The sequence below is a fragment of the Nicotiana tomentosiformis genome, chromosome 6 (genome assembly GCF_000390325.3).
Source record: "Nicotiana tomentosiformis chromosome 6, ASM39032v3, whole genome shotgun sequence".
Classification (NCBI taxonomy): Eukaryota; Viridiplantae; Streptophyta; class Magnoliopsida; order Solanales; family Solanaceae; genus Nicotiana; species Nicotiana tomentosiformis.
In genome coordinates, this window is record NC_090817.1 from 33,043,444 (window position 1) to 33,061,386 (window position 17,943).

The window sequence follows — 17,943 nt, forward strand, 5'->3', positions numbered from 1 at the left end:
GGTTTGCAAAAATGATGCTCCAGTAAGTAAAAAGTTATTGATTCTTTATAGAAGTAGGGGAGATGCTAGTGTATGTTGACCTTGGAGCTCATGTTAGGTTTGAGTAACTCATAAAATTGTTGGAATGTCCTATGCGGGTGATATGACATCGGATTCAATAGGTAATTTAATATTAGGTTACCACTGTTCAAAGATGTGAGAAATAGCACGGGAAAAATATATTATTGATATGTGATTATGCTCTATTAAGTGTTATACAAGAGCCCTATTTATATAATGTTTACATATACCTAAAGCCTCTCTATCAACACTCCCCCTCAAGCTAGTGTATACAAATCATATGTACCGAGCTTGTTACATATATAACTAATATGAGGACTAGTGAGACACATGGTGAAAATATCTGCAAGTTAATCATTTGACTTTACAAACTTTGTAACAATATATCCTTAGAGTATCTTCTATCTGATGAAGCGACAGTCAATCTCAATGTGTTTAGTCCTCTTATGGAACACTGGATTTGATGCAATATAAAGGGTAGCTTGATTATCGAAACAAGTTCCATCTGGTTGATTTCTCCAAATTTAAGTTTTTGAGCAATTGTTTGATCCAAACTAGCTCACATGTTGCCATAGTCATGACCCAATATTCAGCTTCTGCGCTAGATCGAGCAACTACATTCTGGTTCTTGCTTTTCTAAGAGAGCAAATTACTTCCTACTAAAACACAATATCAATCTTCTCCCAAAGTGCTTTGGCCCTTTCTCTCCCTCACTAGCTTTTTTGGTTAAATGATCTTGAACACCTTGGCCTTTACACCACAACTCGATAGACGAAGCTCAAGCTAAGTAGTTTAAACTTCCCATTAAAGGTTCCAAAGTAATCATAATAGTTGAACTTCCAGAACCCGTGTTTTTAGAACCAAAAACATCAAATGCCCTAGACATCGTTGGATTCAAGAGAGGTCTAGCAAATTATCACCAAATATAGAAAGAATCAATTGTAACTCGCTGAAACAGGCGAAGGAAACACTTTAGTTTATGGAAAAATCACTATAGCTGCCGGAAAATCAGTGTAATCACCGGAAAAATCGCAAAGTGATCGGAAAAAAAGAGAACAATATGGATAGGTTCGGACTTACTGGATGAGCAAACTGTCCTGAAGAAACTTTGTCAAAAAAAGCCCGGAAAAAGATCGTACTCGTGATACACGAATATTAAAGAGGAGAGTCGAGAAGCAGTGTAGGACTATTGCCCTTTGAAAAGTTCTCTCAGGCACAGGTTCCTAGGTATCCAATCTTCAAATCTGTCCTTAGTCTTTCCGACGACTTTTGCCACTGGAGAAACTGAGTTTTTCCCCAATCACAGATGATTGAGTAAAAACTAGTTTATAAAATATAATAGCATTATGGAGAACAGAATCTATTTCAGGGAGGGGGACAAAACATACGACATCACAGAGAATCAAACAGCATCAGAAGCTTGGTTTGAATGGGTGGAGAGAAGAAACCAGCTGCTTAGAAGAATGACCTTAAGTGGGAAGGCACTTTCATGGGTTAGTGAAGTGCTGCAGAAAGCGTCAAGGAGAAGGGGAAACACGTACAACAGATGGAACATCAGAGACAATATCACCACCTTTTATTGCACACAAAAATACAACGTATGTGGCAGATTTATCAGCCTTATAGCAGTGCATGGAACTAACCGATCAATCATTATTATCCCAGAAAAGGCCTTTAATGTGGGATGGGAGAGCTAGCTATTAAAATAAAGAATTTCATGAATAGAAGAGCAGTTATTACAGATCCACAGATGCCTTTATTACAAAACACCTATGCTCATACAACTCGTGAATGTAAATGGTCCAAAATGAATGGGGCCCAGATGATCAATCAAACTGAGGAGGGCATTATTAAAATACATGGGACAAAAATTTCGGATGATAAACTCTTGAGTAGGTGTGTGGTTGGCAGATTCTCCAAGGAGCTTGACGAAATTCCCACTAGAATCGAAGTCCGAAATGGATCAGCAAGTGGAGCAATGCTATTGGGGTATACGAGTTGAATGGATGTCAGTTCCTGTTCGAGTTTCCAACCAGACGAATGGCAGAAGAAGTATTAGAAGGCACGTGGAGATGGGGGAAAGCAATATTGAATCTGAAATGGTGGACTCCAACGACGGCTTGTGTTCTAGCAGAAATTAAACCTGCTTGGGTTTGGGTCAGAATACTCGGCCTTCCTCTACATCTCTGGTCTGTTGACACCATGAAAGCTATTGGTGATAAATGCGGAGGTTGGATTGAGACAGAAGAGGAAACAGAACTTAAAAACCACCTCCGTTGGGCTCGTATCAAAGTCAAAGGGTCACCAACAATTATTCCGAAGGAAGTAGAGGTGGAGAACGACGGTTTAATCTTCCAATTGCCGCTGTGGAGCGAACATCCGGTGGCAGTTAAAACCCAGCGAATATCGATGAATGATGTTGATGGCACAGAGACCTTAAAAAGTCACTCTAGGTCTGCTGTAGCTGGGACTGACATGGCAGAGCACATGGAGGCCAAAAAGTTTCCTATAATTCAAAAAAGGGACAGCTGTATCACACCATCTTTTGAAGTGGGCCAAACTTCTGGTCTTGGAGGAAATAAGGAAAAGGAAAGCAAACTATTGGGCCTCCCTCAAGGGGCCCAAATTTTAAAAGAAGTTGATAGCCCAATAGGTCTTGATATTATTCCTCTTGCTTCTGTGGAAGACCCAAAATGTTTTGATAACATTTTATATGCATCAGACGAAGGCCCATATCCAGTTGGACCAAGACCCGATCCAGTAGGTCTTGAAATTGAAGCGAAGTCATCGCTCTTATCAATCTGTTCGATGACTTCAAAGTCAACGCCTGCTGAATACATATCCAAGGGGGAAAGCTCATCAGCACCTGTCCAAATTCAGAGCTCTATGCATGAGACACAACACGATGATTATGTTACTAACCAGGAAGAGGAATTATGTTTGGAGAATCAACTGGTACAAGTACAAAATCAATACCAGCCTCTACTGTACGATGGCACACAATGTTGGGAGGAAGAAGAGGTCATACCTTTAGACATACAAAATCAGATGGCTGAAGAAGATGCATCCTTATGGGTACATAAGAACGTTATCAAGATGAGCAAACAATACGAGGTTGATTTCCACGGCTGCGAATGGGAGGCTCTCTCTTTATTCTTGAAAATTGACAAAAGAAGACTGCAGAATAGAGTAGAGGAGACACTTGCAATCTGTGATACACCAAAGCCAAAAATCAATAGAGAAGTTAAGAACCTGGAAACTGGGATGAAGTTCAAGGAGAGTGGATCGAGGAGCAGGGGGAAAAACAACATCACTGTTATCCAATGAAGGTCAAAATTATATCGTGGAATGTTAGGGGATTGAATAAGAGGAGAAAAAGAAGGGTTGTGAAAGCACTTGTTCATAAATGGAATGTTGATGTCTATTGCTTACAAGAGACAAAGCTGGAAGGGGACATGACAAGGGAAGTTAAACAATTATGGGGAGAAGATGGGTTGATTGGGCATGTCTAGAGTCTAACGGGAGAAGTGGGGGGATTTTACTACTGTGGGACAAGAGGGTTTGGGAATGGCCAGTAGAAGGTTACGGGACACAGAGCATATCTTGCAAACTATGCTCTGTTTCTCAAAACTTTACATGGTTTATCACAGGGGTGTACGGATCAAATAGCAGAAAAGAAAGGCAGGATCTTTGGTGGGAATTAGCAGCTTACAGGGGGGTATGCGAGGGTCCATGGGTGGTTTGTGGCGATTTTAACACCACCAGATACACACAAGAAAGAAGAAGTAGGGGGAGATACAATAGTGCTATGCAGGAGTTCTCAGACATGATAGGGGAACTAGAACTGATTGATCTTCCACTGGCAGGAGGTATTTATACATGGTACAAAGGAAATAATCATATTGCAGCGTCAAGAATAGATAGATTCTTGATAACGACTGAATGGGATGAAGAATTTAGCAACATCAAGCGGTCCTTATTGCCTAGGCTAGACTCTGATCATCTACCTGTCCTGCTGCAATGTGGAGAATGGGAGCAGAAAAAATCTTACTTCAAATTCGAAAACTGGTGGCTGGAAGTAGAAGGTTTCTCTGAGATGGTTAATGGATGGTGGAGCTCTTTTGACGTCACAGGTGCACCAGACTACATTTTAGCAGTTAAGCTAAAAATGTTGAAAAGGAAACTAAAAGAGTGGAATCTTAACAACTATGGCAGTTTGGAGAACCGGAAAACAGAAATTTTGAATGAAGTTCAAAGCCTAGACAGGTTACAGGAGCAGAGGAACTTGACTGAAGAAGAACTTGTTCTCAAGACAAGCTTAGAGATGGAATTTGAGGAGATGTCAAAGTTTGAGGAGATTGCTTGGAGGCAAAGGTCCAAAATACTATGGCTAAAAGAGGGAGATAAGAACACAAGATTCTTCCACAGAATGACAAATTCACATAAGAGAGCCAACAACTTGGACAAACTCGAGATCAATGGAGAGCAGGTTTCTGACCCAGAGGTCATCAAAGATGAAATTCTACAGTATTACACCAACCTCTACACTGAAACTGAGACATGGAGACCAAATTTCAACTATCTTGACTGCCCAAAATTGACTGATGAGGAGATTATATGTCTACAAAGACCTTTTGAGGAAGAGGAAGTTCTGGCTGCTATTAGAATTTGCGCCTCTGACAAGGCACCAGGGCCTGATGGCTACTCTATGGGATTCTTTCAAAAATGCTGGGCAGTAGTGAAGGAAGACATCATGAAAAATATTGAGAATTTTCATTCAAAGGAATTCTTTGAAAAAAGCATTAATGCAACCTACATTGCACTAATTCCAAAGAAGAAAGGAGCCAAGGAGTTGAGGGACTTCAGACCTATCAGCCTAATTGGGAGTGTGTACAAAATTATTTTTAAGATGTTAACAGAAAGGTTCAAGTCTGTAATGTACAAGCTAGTGGATGAACAACAGATGGCATTTATCAAGGGAAGACAGATTGTAGATGCAGCTCTAATAGTAAATGAATGTGTGGATTCTAGACAGAAGGGACAAAAACCCGGAATCCTATGTAAACTTGATTTAGAGAAGGCTTTTGATCATGTCAATTGGAACTTTCTAATCAAAATAATGAAGGACATGGGATTCAAGAGCAAATGGCTGAAATGGATATTGTTCTGCATTAGCTCTGTCAGGTTTTCTATTTTGATTAATGGCTCACCTGAAGGTTTCTTTCCCTCGCAAAGAGGCCTTAGGCAAGGCGACCCTCTCTCCCCTTTTTTGTTTATCTTAGTCATGGAAGGTCTAAATTGTATGATAAAAAGGGCAAAGGTAAATGGTTGGATTAAGGGATTCAAGGTATCCAACAAACCTGACTCTGTGATGGATATTTGCCATTTGCTATACGCAGATGACTCTTTGATTTTGTGTGACGCTGAGGTTGATCAACTGAGGCACATCAGACTGATTTTAACTGTGTTTGAAGCAACTTCTGGGCTTCATGTCAATTGGACGAAAAGTCAGCGCTTCCCCATTAATGTGGTGTCTCATATGCACATATTAGCTGGAACTCTGGCTTGTGAAATTGGCAGCCTACCAACTACCTACCTGGGTATGACTTTGGGAGCTAAAAATAAAGCATTGGAGATATGGGATGGGGTAATTGAAAGAAGTGAAAAGAGATTGGCCAAGTGGAAAACTCAATATCTTTCGCTTGGTGGCAAATTGGTGCTAGTAAACAGTGTGTTAGACTCTATACCAACATATGTGATGTCTCTGTTCCTTTTACCAACTAAGGTGGAAAAGAGAATGGATACTATTAGAAGAAAATTTATCTGGCAAGGTAACAAGGAAACAAAAGCTTTTCACCTAGTGAAGTGGAAGAATGTCATCTCAAGCTAAGTTAATGGTGGCTTGGGCATTAGAAATCTGAGACTACATAATAGAAGCTTACTATTTAAGTGGCTCTGGAGATACAACCATGAGCAGCAGGCTTTATGGAGAAAAGTAATAGAAGCAAAATATGGTCAAGACTCCCAATGGTGCACTAAGAGAGTTACTTCCTCTTATGGGGTTAGTAACCGGAAGGCAATTAGGAATCTGTGGCCTATTTTCCTCTAGAACACTGAAGTCAAGCTAGGAAATGGTAAGAAGGCTGCTTTTTGGGATGACAACTCTAAAAGACCAATATCCTGATCTAAATTTGTTAGCTTCAAATCCTCATGCCAAGGTGGAAGAAATAAGGGGACAACATGGATGTAATTTGAACTTTCGAAGACTGCTGAATGATTGGGAAGTGGATAGAGTTGCTACACTGATAAACCAAATTGACCAACTGCAAGGCCTCTCAAATTGTGAGGACTCTTTGATATGGAAGGGGTCAAGCACCAGATATTTCTCGGTGAATTCTGCTTACAAAAGCCTAATGGGCAATGTTCATTCTGACAGGAGTTGGCCTTGGAAACAAATTTGGAAGGTAAATGCACCCACAAAGGTGCTATGCTTTGTATGGTTGGTGGCAAGAAAAGCTTGCTTGACTGATGGAAAACTTAAGAGAAGGGGATATCAACTGACCTCCAGATGCTATCTCTGTGGAAGGGAAGCAGAAGACAACTCCCACCTGTTTCTTCACTGCATTGTTACCTTTCAACTGTGGCACATGTTTCTAAGTATTGTCAGAATGAACTGGGTCATGCCAAAAGATACATCCGACCTCTTGAGATGCTGGGCTGGTGTGACGGGTGGGGAGAAGAAATGGTGGCAGAAGATCCCAGCCTGCATTTGGTGGTCAGTCTGGAACGAGAGGAACTCCAGATGTTTTGAGGATGTTAGCAACTCCATTCAGAAAATCAAAATGAACTGTTTAGTACTTTTTCTTTTTTGGTGTAAAGAATGCCCTTTAAATGATAGTGACTCCATACTTGATATCATAGAATCCTTGTAAGTTTTTGTAGTGGGGGATTTTTTTACTTTTTTGGGGATGTATTCTGTCACTTTTAGCAGCACAAACTTTGTGCTGTTTTATATTTATAAAATGTTATCATTCTCAAAAAAAAAAAAAGAGGAGAGTCGAGAAGTTAGTGAAATAAGCAAGCAGTTAGTTGGCAATTCAAAAAGTAGTTAGAGTTAGTTAGAAATAACTAACTTCTGTTAGTTAGGGAATCTGTTCAGAATAAGTGAAATTCATCGTTGAATGTAATTGATATAAATACAGTTGTATTACACGATTATAATCATCATAAGAATACAATCTTCTATCCTAATTCTTCCTCTCTTCTTCTTCCTTCATTTCTCTGCAATTTCTCAAGTTTTCGTTGACTTCTCGAAGCTTCTTCCTGAATCAACTCTGCGATCCTCGAGTTCTCCTTGAGCTCTTGCAATCGTGTATCATTGGTATCAGAGCACTCGATCCTCGGAATCATGGCGAAAGGCACTCGATCAAACGACAACTCGACTGAAGAACCAGTTGACTTACGTGAGTTGATGCAGAAATTGATAGCAGATGTGGGAGTTTTATCTGGTGAAGTTTCACATCTGAAACAATTGGATCAAACAGTCCTTGAATTGAAAGAACAACTGACTAATTCAAGGAAGCATCAAAAGGACAAATCTCCATTACGAAATGAATGCGAACCCTCTGAAGAAAGGTCCCAACAAGAAAGAAGCCCTACTAGTTGCAACCACCACAACTCTAACTTCTCTAGGTGGTCTAGGATGGAATTCCTACGATTTGCAAGTGAAGATCTGAGATCATGGTTGTTCAAAATTGAACAATTTTTCTTTATGGAAAAGGTTGCTGCTGAGGAAAAGGTCGAAGTAGCTGCATTGCAACAGGAAGGGGATGCTATACAATGGAATCTGTCCTTCATGAGGTACAGGCAATACCTACAACCAACTACTTGGAATGAGTATGTTATGGCATTAGTCTAAAGGTTTGGGGCTGATTTTGATGAGTAAGTCAACTGATCCAATGGAGGAAATTAAAAGATCAAACAAACTGGTAATGTGAAGGAATATCAAGATGTTTTTGAGAGAAATCTGAATAGAGTAAGATTGTCTCAAGAAAATGCCATCAGCTGCTTCATTGGAGGTTTGAAACACGAGCTTAACATTGCAGTCAAACTCACCAATCTAACTACACTATCACAAGTGTATAGAACAACCAGAATGCAAGAGGTTTACCTAGCTGAAACCTGTGAGAAGGCACAGGAGAAAATATATTATTGATATTGGATGAACAATACAATACAAGAGGTCCTTATTTATAGCTATACTATACAAGGACATACTACTCCTTTACCAATGTGGGACAATACTACACTATATACATGCTGTAAACTAACACTCCCCCTCAAGTCGGTGCATACAAATCATATGTACTGAGCTTGTTACATATATAACCAATACGAGGACCAGTGAGAGACTTGGTGAAAATATCTGCAAGTTGATCATTCGACCTCACAAACTTTGTAGCAATCTCTCCTGAAAGTATCTTTTCTCTGACGAAGTGACAATCAATCTCAATGTGTTTAGTTCTCTCATGGAACACCGGATTTGATGCAATATGAAGGGCAGCTTGATTATCGCACACAAGTTCCATCCGACTGATTTCACCAAATTTCAACTCCTTGAGCAATTGTTTGGTCCAGACTAGCTCACATGTTGCCATAGCCATTGCTCGATATTCTGCTTCTGCACTAGACCGAGCAACTACATTCTGTTTCTTGCTCTTCCAGGACACCAAATTTCCTCCTACTAAAACACAATATCCAGACGTAGAACGTCTATCAGAAGGTGATCCTGCCCAATCATCATCTGAGTATCCAATGATCTGCTCATGACCTCGATCCTCAAAGAGTAACCCTTTGCCTGGAGCCGATTTTATATATCGAATAATGCGGACAACAGCATCCCAATGACTATCACAGGGAGAATTCATAAACTGACTTACAACACTCACAAGATAAGAAATGTCGGGTCTAGTCACTGTGAGATAATTTAATTTTCCAACCAACCGCCTATAGCTTGCAGGATCCCTAAGCGGCTCCCCCTGTCCTGGCATAAGTTTAGAATTCGGATCCATCGGAGTGTCAACAGGTCTGCAACCTATCATCCCCGTCTCCTCAAGAATGTCTAAAGCATATTTTCTTTGAGAAATAACAATACCTGAGCTACACTGGGCAACCTCAATACCTAGAAAGTACTTCAATCTGCCTAGATCCTTAGTTTGGAAGTGCTGGAAGAGATGTTACTTCAGATTGGTAATACCATCCTGATCATTGCCAGTAATAACAATATCATCAACATAGACTAACAGATAAATACAGAGACTTGAAGCAGAGTGCCGATACAACACAGAGTGATCAGCTTCACTACGAGTCATGCCAAGCTCCTGGATAACCATGCTGAACTTACCAAACCAGGCTCGAGGAGACTGCTTTAGACCATAAAGTGACCGACGCAAGCGACATACAAGGCCACGAGACTCCCCCTGAGCAACAAAACCAGGTGGTTGCTCCATATAAACCTCATCCTCAAGATCACCGTGAAGAAAGATATTTTTAATGTCTAGCTGATACAGGGGCCAATGACGAACCGCAGCCATGGATAGGAAAAGGCGGACTGAAGCCACATTAGCCACGGGAGAAAGGGTATCACTGTAATCGAGCCCAAATATCTGAGTATATCCTTTGGCAACAAGACGGGCCTTAAGTCGATCAATCTGTCCATCGGGACCAACTTTGACTGCATAAACCCAACGACAACCAACAGTAGATTTACCTGAGGAAAGAGGAACAAGCTCCCAAGTACCACTTGTATGTAAAGCAGACATCTCGTCACTCATAGCCTGTCGCCATCCTGGATGAGACAACGCTTCACCTGTAGACTTAGGGATGGAAACTGAGGACAAAGAAGATATAAAAGCATAATGGGGAGATGACAGGCGATGATAGTTCAAACCGACATAATGAGAATTAGGGTTAAGTGTGGTCCGTATACCTTTCCAAAGTGCAATCGGTGTACTAGGAGCAAGGTCCGCAGCAGGAGCAAGGTCAGGTGCAGGACAAGAACCAGTTGGGCCTGATGGAGGACGCAATCGACGATGATAAGTCAAGAGTGATGTTCCTGTGGCTGGGGAACTAGGGGGAACAACACTAGACTCCTCAACGGTTGGTATGGATGAAACCTCTGTGGTCGAAGGTGGAGGAGGAATATAGTAAACTCCTCAAAGGTCGGTATAGGTAAGACCTCAGATATATCATGGTGGTCAGCAGAGGTAAAGAAAGGTTTAGACTCAAAAATGTGACGTCAGCTGACATAAGGTACCTACGAAGATCTGGAGAATAACAACGATATCCCTTCTGAACACGAGAATAACCAAGCTTGAGAGCACGAGGAGCTAACTTATCTTTCCCAGGGGCTAAGTTATGAACAAAACACGTGCTCCCAAAAACACGAGGTGGAAGAGAGTATAAGGGTGACTGGAGAAACAATACTGAATGCGGAATCTGATTCTTGATGGGAGATGAAGGCATCCGATTAATCAAATAACAAGCTATGAGAACTGCATCGCCCCAAAAACACAACGGAACACGAGATTCAATTAGAATTGTGCGAGCAGTCTCAATAAGGTGCCTATTCTTTCTCTCAGCAACCCCATTTTGCTGAGGGGTATAAGGACAAGATGTCTAATGAATAATTCCTTGAGAAGTCATAAACTGCTGAAATTGAGAAGATAATATTCTAAGGCATTATCACTTCGAAAAATGCGAATAGAAACACCAAATTGATTTTTGATTTCAGCACAGAAACTCTGGAATATAGAAAATAACTCAGAGCGATCTTTCATTAAGAAAAGCCAAGTACATCTTGAATAATCATCAATGAAACTGACAAAATAACGAAATCCCAAGGATGAACTGACTCTACTAGGACCCATATATCAGAATGAACTAAGGAGAAGACAGACTCTGCATGACTCTCAACATTACGCGAAAAGGAGGCTCGGGTATATTTCTCAAGTTGACACGACTCACAATCTAATGTAGACAAACTAGATAAACTAGGCACCATCTTCTGAAGTTTGGATAAACTCGGATGTCCTAAACGTCTGTGGATTAGATCTGGAGGATCTGTAACTAGACATGTTGTGGGAGGACTGAGTGAGTTAAGGTAGTAAAGGCTTTCTGATTCACGTCCTGTACCAATTGTCTATCCCGTACTGCGGTCCTGCATAATAAAAGAATCGTCAATAAAATATATACCACAATGGACGGCACGAGTCAAACGACTAACAGATGCAAGACTAAAATGACAGCCAGGGACATAAAGAACGGAATCTAGGGTGATAGAAGACAAGAGATTAGCTTGTCCAACTCCTTTTGCCTTAGTTTGACATCCATTGGCTAAAGTAACAGTGGGAAGAGACTGTGAATATACAATATTTGACAAAAGTGATATATTACCAGAGATGTGATCAGAAGCGCCGGAGTCCATGACCCATGGGCCAAGAGTGCTAGACTGGGAAACACAAGCAAAAGAATTACCAGTAACAGAAGTATCAGTCTGAGCAATTGAGGCTACTTGTGGAGATGTCTGCTTACTTGCTCGATACTGAAGGAGCTCATTATATTCTTCTTTAGATAAAGAAAATCCTTGGTTACCTGGAGTCTCGATCTGAGCAATGTAAGCATTTTTGGGTGGACGACCATGTAAGGAATAGCACATTTCACGAGTGTGTCCAAGTTTGTGACAATAAGAACACTTGGGTCTAGATCTTCCAAAACGACCTCCTCCCCGTCTATGCTCCATAGTTTGAGATGCCCGAACATCCATTGTCTGGGATGCAAGAACAGAGGAATCAAGTATCTGTGATGAGATCACTAGTGGACTTGGTGCTGCAGCAAGGCGGAGTAATCGAGAGAATAATTCATCAACTGTCGGGACAGACGGACTAGCCAAAATCTGGTCGCGTACTAATCAAGATCATTAGGAAGTCCAGCGAGGGTAAGAACGAGAAACATCTTCTGTCGCTGCTCTTGTTGTTTTTCCACACTACCAGAAACTGGCATCAACTTCTCAAATTCCTCCATGACTGCCTGTACTTGATCCAAGTAAATAGACATATCCAATTCCTGCTTCTTTAAGTTTGTCATCCGCAATATCACATCATAGAAGCGAGATATGTCATTAGTGTATAAGGTGCGTGCCTTTGCCCAAACTAAATAACATGTCTGGAATGGACGAAACAAGGGCATCAACTTGGAATCAATAGATCGCCACAAGATGCTACATAACTGAGTATTGATTTTTGCCCAAAGTGCTACTGCCTTTTCATCTCCATCGCTAGACTGTTTGATTAGATGATCTTGAACACCTTGACCTCTACACCATAACTCGACAGATGAAGCCCAAGCTAAGTAGTTTGAACCTCCCATTAAAGGTTCTGAGGTAATAATAACACTAGAGCTTTCAGAACTCATGTTTCTAGACCCAAAAGCATCAAATCCCAAAGACATTGTTGCAAATTATTACCAAATAAGAGAAAGAGTCAATTGTAATCCACTGAAACAGTGTAAGGAAACACAGATGCAGAATACTGAAATACTGTAGCTGCCGGAAAAAACTCAAGGTTGTCAGAATGAAATGAAAACAGTAGGGGTAGGATCGGAATTACTAGGCGACCCAACTGTTCTGAAGGAAGATTTTCAAAAAATGGCCGGAAGTGGTCGTTCGCGCCGGCACGTGAGCTTCTGGTGGCGCGTGGAGGCGCGTGAGGAGGCTGATGCCGGAGCTTTTCACTGGGGTTTGGTCGCCGGACAGTGACGACTCTTGTGGTAGTGTTGGATTTTGCACAACACTGACAGAAATGAAGCAGATAGAAAACAGCCTTAAAAAGGTACTGATTTCTCTTTCCCGGAATCGCTGGAATTTATGCACAGCGATAAGTCTCTCACAATTGCTCTGATACCATGTGAGAAGGCACGGGAGAAAATATGTTATTGATATTGGATGAACAATACAATACAATACAAGAAGTCCTTATTTATAGCTATACTATACAAGGACATACTACTCCTCTACCAATGTGGGACAATACTACACTATATACATGTTGTAAACTAACAAAACCAATCAATCCTCTTATGCACCAAGTCCCTCAGCGAAGAAATATGCAGGTCAAGGAACCACTGGTAAACCTTTATTACCTACTCCTAACTTCAGTAGTTCAGCTTATACTAAAGGTTGAAATAGGAGAACATTGAGTCTGGATGAAATGAATGAAAAAAGGGCAAAGGGTTATGTTACTTCTGTAATGAGAAATATGTACCCGGGCATAGGTGTAAGAATTCCAAACAGATATACATGTTAGAATTGGAAGAGACAAAAGAAATACAAGACACAGGTGAAGAGCAAGAATTATTGCTGCAAGAGGATATCTTTACTCCACTGGATCCATCTCAACCTGTCGAACAAATGGAGATTTCTATTCATGCTTTGAATGGCTCTTTGGGATATAGAACTCTGAAAGTGACTGGTTATCATGCTAAGAAAGCACTGAATATACTGATTGACACTGGTAGTTCACACAATTTCATAGATCCTGACTTGGTCAAGCACATGGAATGTAAGATCAGATCTACTCACCCTCAAATGGTGGATGCTGCTAATGGAAACATGATGGTAGACAAAATGTGTACCATCACTTGGTTACTGCAGAGTGCTGAGTTTTGAGCAGAGTTCTTGCTACTACCAATAGGCTCTTGTAGAGTAGTTCTGAGAGTGCAATGGTTGTTGACCCTTGGGGATATAAAGATGAACTTCAGGAAGTTGACTATGGAATTCTGGTACAAAAGAAGAAAACATCTATTCAGAGGTGCTGGCAGCCAGATTGAAGTTCAAGAAGCTGAAAAATTGGCCAAACACACAGGTAACATTTCTCAACTATGTATGATTCAAGTAGTGCCCATGGGGAGTATAGGAGAACAATGGCATGCAATAAAGGTTAAGGAGGAACCAAAAACAGATGCTAGATTAGTGCAGTTGTTATCTGAGTACTCCAAATTGTTTGAAAAGCCTACTGAACTACCACCTTCTAGAGGTGTGTTTGATCACATGATTGTGTTGCAAGCTGGTACTGAGCCTGTGAATAAACGACCCTATAGGTATCCTTCAGTTAAAAAGGATATTATTGAAGGATTGGTACAGCAAATGCTAGACCAAGGTATCACCCAACCTAGCTGTAGCCCTTTTGCATCTCCAGTGGTTTTAGTAGGGAAAAAGGATGGTACATGGAGGCTTTGTGTGGATTATAGGGATCTGAATAAGCATACAGGAAAGAACAAGTTTCCAATTCCTATTGTGGAAGACCCGCTTGATGAATTAGGAGGATCAAAGGTCTTTTCTAAGATAGACCTAAGATGTGGCTATCATTAACTTAGAATGGCAAAGGAGGATGTACCTAAAACTGCTTTCAGGACTCACTCGGGACATTTTGAGTACTTGGTTATGCCATTTGGCCTTTCAAATGCTCCCGCAACCTTTCAAGGGCGGATGAATTTTGTCTTTCAGAAGTTCCTTATGAAGCAGGTGTTGGTTTTCTTTGATGATATACTAATCTACAACAGTATCATAGAAGATCATTTGACTCACTTAGAATCTGTATTTGTGGAGATGAAGAGGCACCGGTTGTTTGCCAAAAAGAGCAAATGTTTCTTTGGAGTTCACAAGATTGAATACCTGGGACACTTTATCACAGCATAATGTCACGGGCCCAAATCCTTACATTGGGTAGCCTGTTTCCTTTCCCAGGATTCCAAGCACGATCCTGTGCCGGTTGGTGGGGCTCGCCCTAACTTGTGCCGCCCGTAAGATGTCTAGGCCCTTGGCCCTAGACATGTCGTGGCGCTTCCTCTTAGGATCACAATCCATGCGCGCCCTGTGGGATTGGCTTAGGACATGCCTTGTCCTTAGCCCAAGACTGAGCATCGCTCTCGCGTGCACATCCCAATCCTCAAGCTTGACACTCGCCTAGTGCATCCGCGACTAGCTTGTGCCTCGCCCGAGTAAGGCAACCTTTAGCCCTTGGCCATTGTCATGCGCGTCTTTCGTGCCATGCCCATACATTGCCCTCGCGACACGCTTCCATCCCGAATAGTGCAGTGTCGCCCCTCAACTGCACCTTTAGGCCAACGGACCCTCGCTTGCATGGTTGAACCCAAGCCATGCTCACAAGTCGACACATGATGCCCCTATGACAGGTGCGTCAAGTATCCAATCGGCACGGAGGTCTCCTTCCAACATTCGGCAGCCCGCGGGGCTGGCCGCCCCACACATCGAGCCTCCAGCGCCTACTTGATGCCCAACGCTAGCCCGAAGGCGTTGCGCCGTCCATAGAGTTTTCCTAACTCGTATGGATACCTTTGACACTCCTTTGAGTCATCTAGGCAGGCCTTTGAGATTTCCCCCTAGGTAGCTCGTTCTATACGGCTTGGTGGCAGCACATATGGGGGAGGCAGGTCGGAGCTTTCATCACCTATACCCCCTTATATATGCTTAAAATTAAAAAACTCAAGTTGCCCGAGTAGACAGTTCTACGTCAGACAATCAGAAGAGCCTTTTCTCACCAGTTCTTGGCTGAAATCACAACTCCAAAGTGCGAGTTGTGACAATAAGGTGTTTCTACTGATCTCCACAAAATAGAAGACGTGGGGAATTGACCTACTCCAACTACACTCAAACAGCTAAGAGGATTCTTAGGTCTGGCTGGCTACCACAGGAGATTTATTAAAGGCTTTGGAGTGATCTGCAAGCCTCTAACTGAACTAACCAAGAAGGATAATTTCAAGTGGTCACCTACAGCTGATTCTGCCTTTGCATAACTGAAGGAAGCACTTACCCATGCCCCTGTTCTAGCCTTACCTAATGCCAACAAGACATTCATTGTGGAAACTGATGCAAGTGGCTATGGAATAGGAGCAGTTCTCATGCAGGAGTAGCACCCAATAGCCGTTATCAGCAAGGCTTTATCACGTAGACATGCTGCATTATCTGTCTATGATAAGGAACTATTAGCTATTGTGCATGCTGTCTCTAAATGGTCACAGTATTTGCTTGGACAGAAGTTTATCATAAGGACTGATCAGAAGGCTCTGAAGTTTCTTATGGAGCAGAAACTGCACAGCAACTCTCAGCTTTTGTGGTTAACTAAACTGATGCCTTTTGACTACACTATAGAGTACAAGAAGGGTGTAGAAAACAAGGTGGCTGATGCACTCTCAAGGGTTACTGGAGCTGAATTATTAACACAGACTTTATCACCTCACAACACTGATCTATTCCAGGCCATAGCTGCTAGTTGGAACTCAGATCAAGAGCTTCACCAACTTATTGAGGAACTTCAAAATGATCCTACCACTCACAAACAGTTCTCTTCGATTCAAGGACAACTGAGGAGGAAAGGAAGATTGGTGGTTGGCAAAGTACCAGAACTGAGAAAAGCCATCATGACAGCATGGCATGCTGGCCCTCAGGGTGGTCACTCAAGGGTGGAAGCTACATTAAAAAGGCTGGTAACATTGTTCTATTGGAAGAATATGAGAACATAAGTAAAGGAGTTTGTCCAGAAAAGTGATGTTTGTTTTCCAAAGAAATAAATCAGATCTAGCTTCTTATCCGGTCTGTTGCAGCCATTACCTATCCCAAATGTGGTATGGTCACAGATAGCATGGACTTTATTGATGGCTTGCCTAAATCAAATGGGTGTGAAGTCACCTTACTGGTGGTAGATAGGCTGAGATGTCATGGGCGGCTTTCCAGCCATGCCCCATGACCCCTTGGACGCGCCCCGTGGCGTCCTGGCAAGCCTCCCAACGCCTAACGCCACGGTCGGCCCCATGGTCTCGGCAGCTCCAAGTGACAAGCGCGCATATGCCGTTGTTGCCCCACCGATAGCCATCACCAGTGCCCAGCCACAGGCAGATACCAACAGCGCCGCGCGCGCAGACAACGCCGCGTGCGCCGACCCTAATGCTAAAGACAAAGTTGCTGCCAACGGACTTGTTTCTATTTTGTAGAAGACTAAGTCCTTTTCATTGTAAATATAGAATAGTTTTACTGCATTTTCTTTTAGTGTGCTTCTACAGCTTATTTAGGTCAAGTCATGTAACTTTGGTTTTTTTTTTTAAGCATTATTAAGGGAAACCAAGCAATCAAACTTTCTAGCAAGCAAACAATTCTCTGTACTGGTGTCTCCCCCCCCCCGGACACCGTGTTGTTTTTCTGTAATAGCTTTCATTCAATGCAATCAAGCTTTCTTTCATTCTCAATTCTCTTTTCTGCTCTCTCTCAATTGCTCATGACATTGGTTTTCCCGTATGGCACTGACAATCTAGTCTAGCGTACGGAGGGGACCTCAGTTGGCGGACAGCAACCGTACTGACATCGGTTGCTTAGCCTTATGTCGCCCTTCCAAGGAACTTCAGGAAGGCGCCGCGTAACAGCAAGTATGACCATTTTATCCCATTAAAAGTTTAAAACATCCTTACACTGCTCAGTCAGGTTCTAACGTCTTCCTTGACACAGTGGTTAAACTACATGGGATGCCTGATGCTATCACTAGTGACAGACATGCTGTCTTCTTGAGTTTTTTCTGGCAAGAGCTCGCTCTTTACACTACAGAGGGTACAACTACACACTTCATCAGAATATCATCCTCAATCTGATGGGCAAACTGAGGTGCCGAACAGAAGCCTTGAAACATAATTAAGGTGCTATTGCAATGAGGATGCTACCATTGGTACTCATGCTTGCCTATGGCTGAGTATTGGTACAATACCTCCTTCCACTCAGCTATCCAAACTACTCCCTATGAAGCATTGTACGGTCGACCACCA

At 42.0% G+C, this 17,943-nt stretch overlaps 1 protein-coding gene across 4 annotated transcripts in view; it reads left to right on the top strand.

Annotated features, from left to right (window-relative positions):
- The window catches only part of LOC104095324 (uncharacterized), a 58,578-nt gene that overhangs the window by 21,442 nt on the left and 19,193 nt on the right, over positions 1-17,943 (top strand). The gene's annotated exons all lie outside the window — the stretch shown is intronic.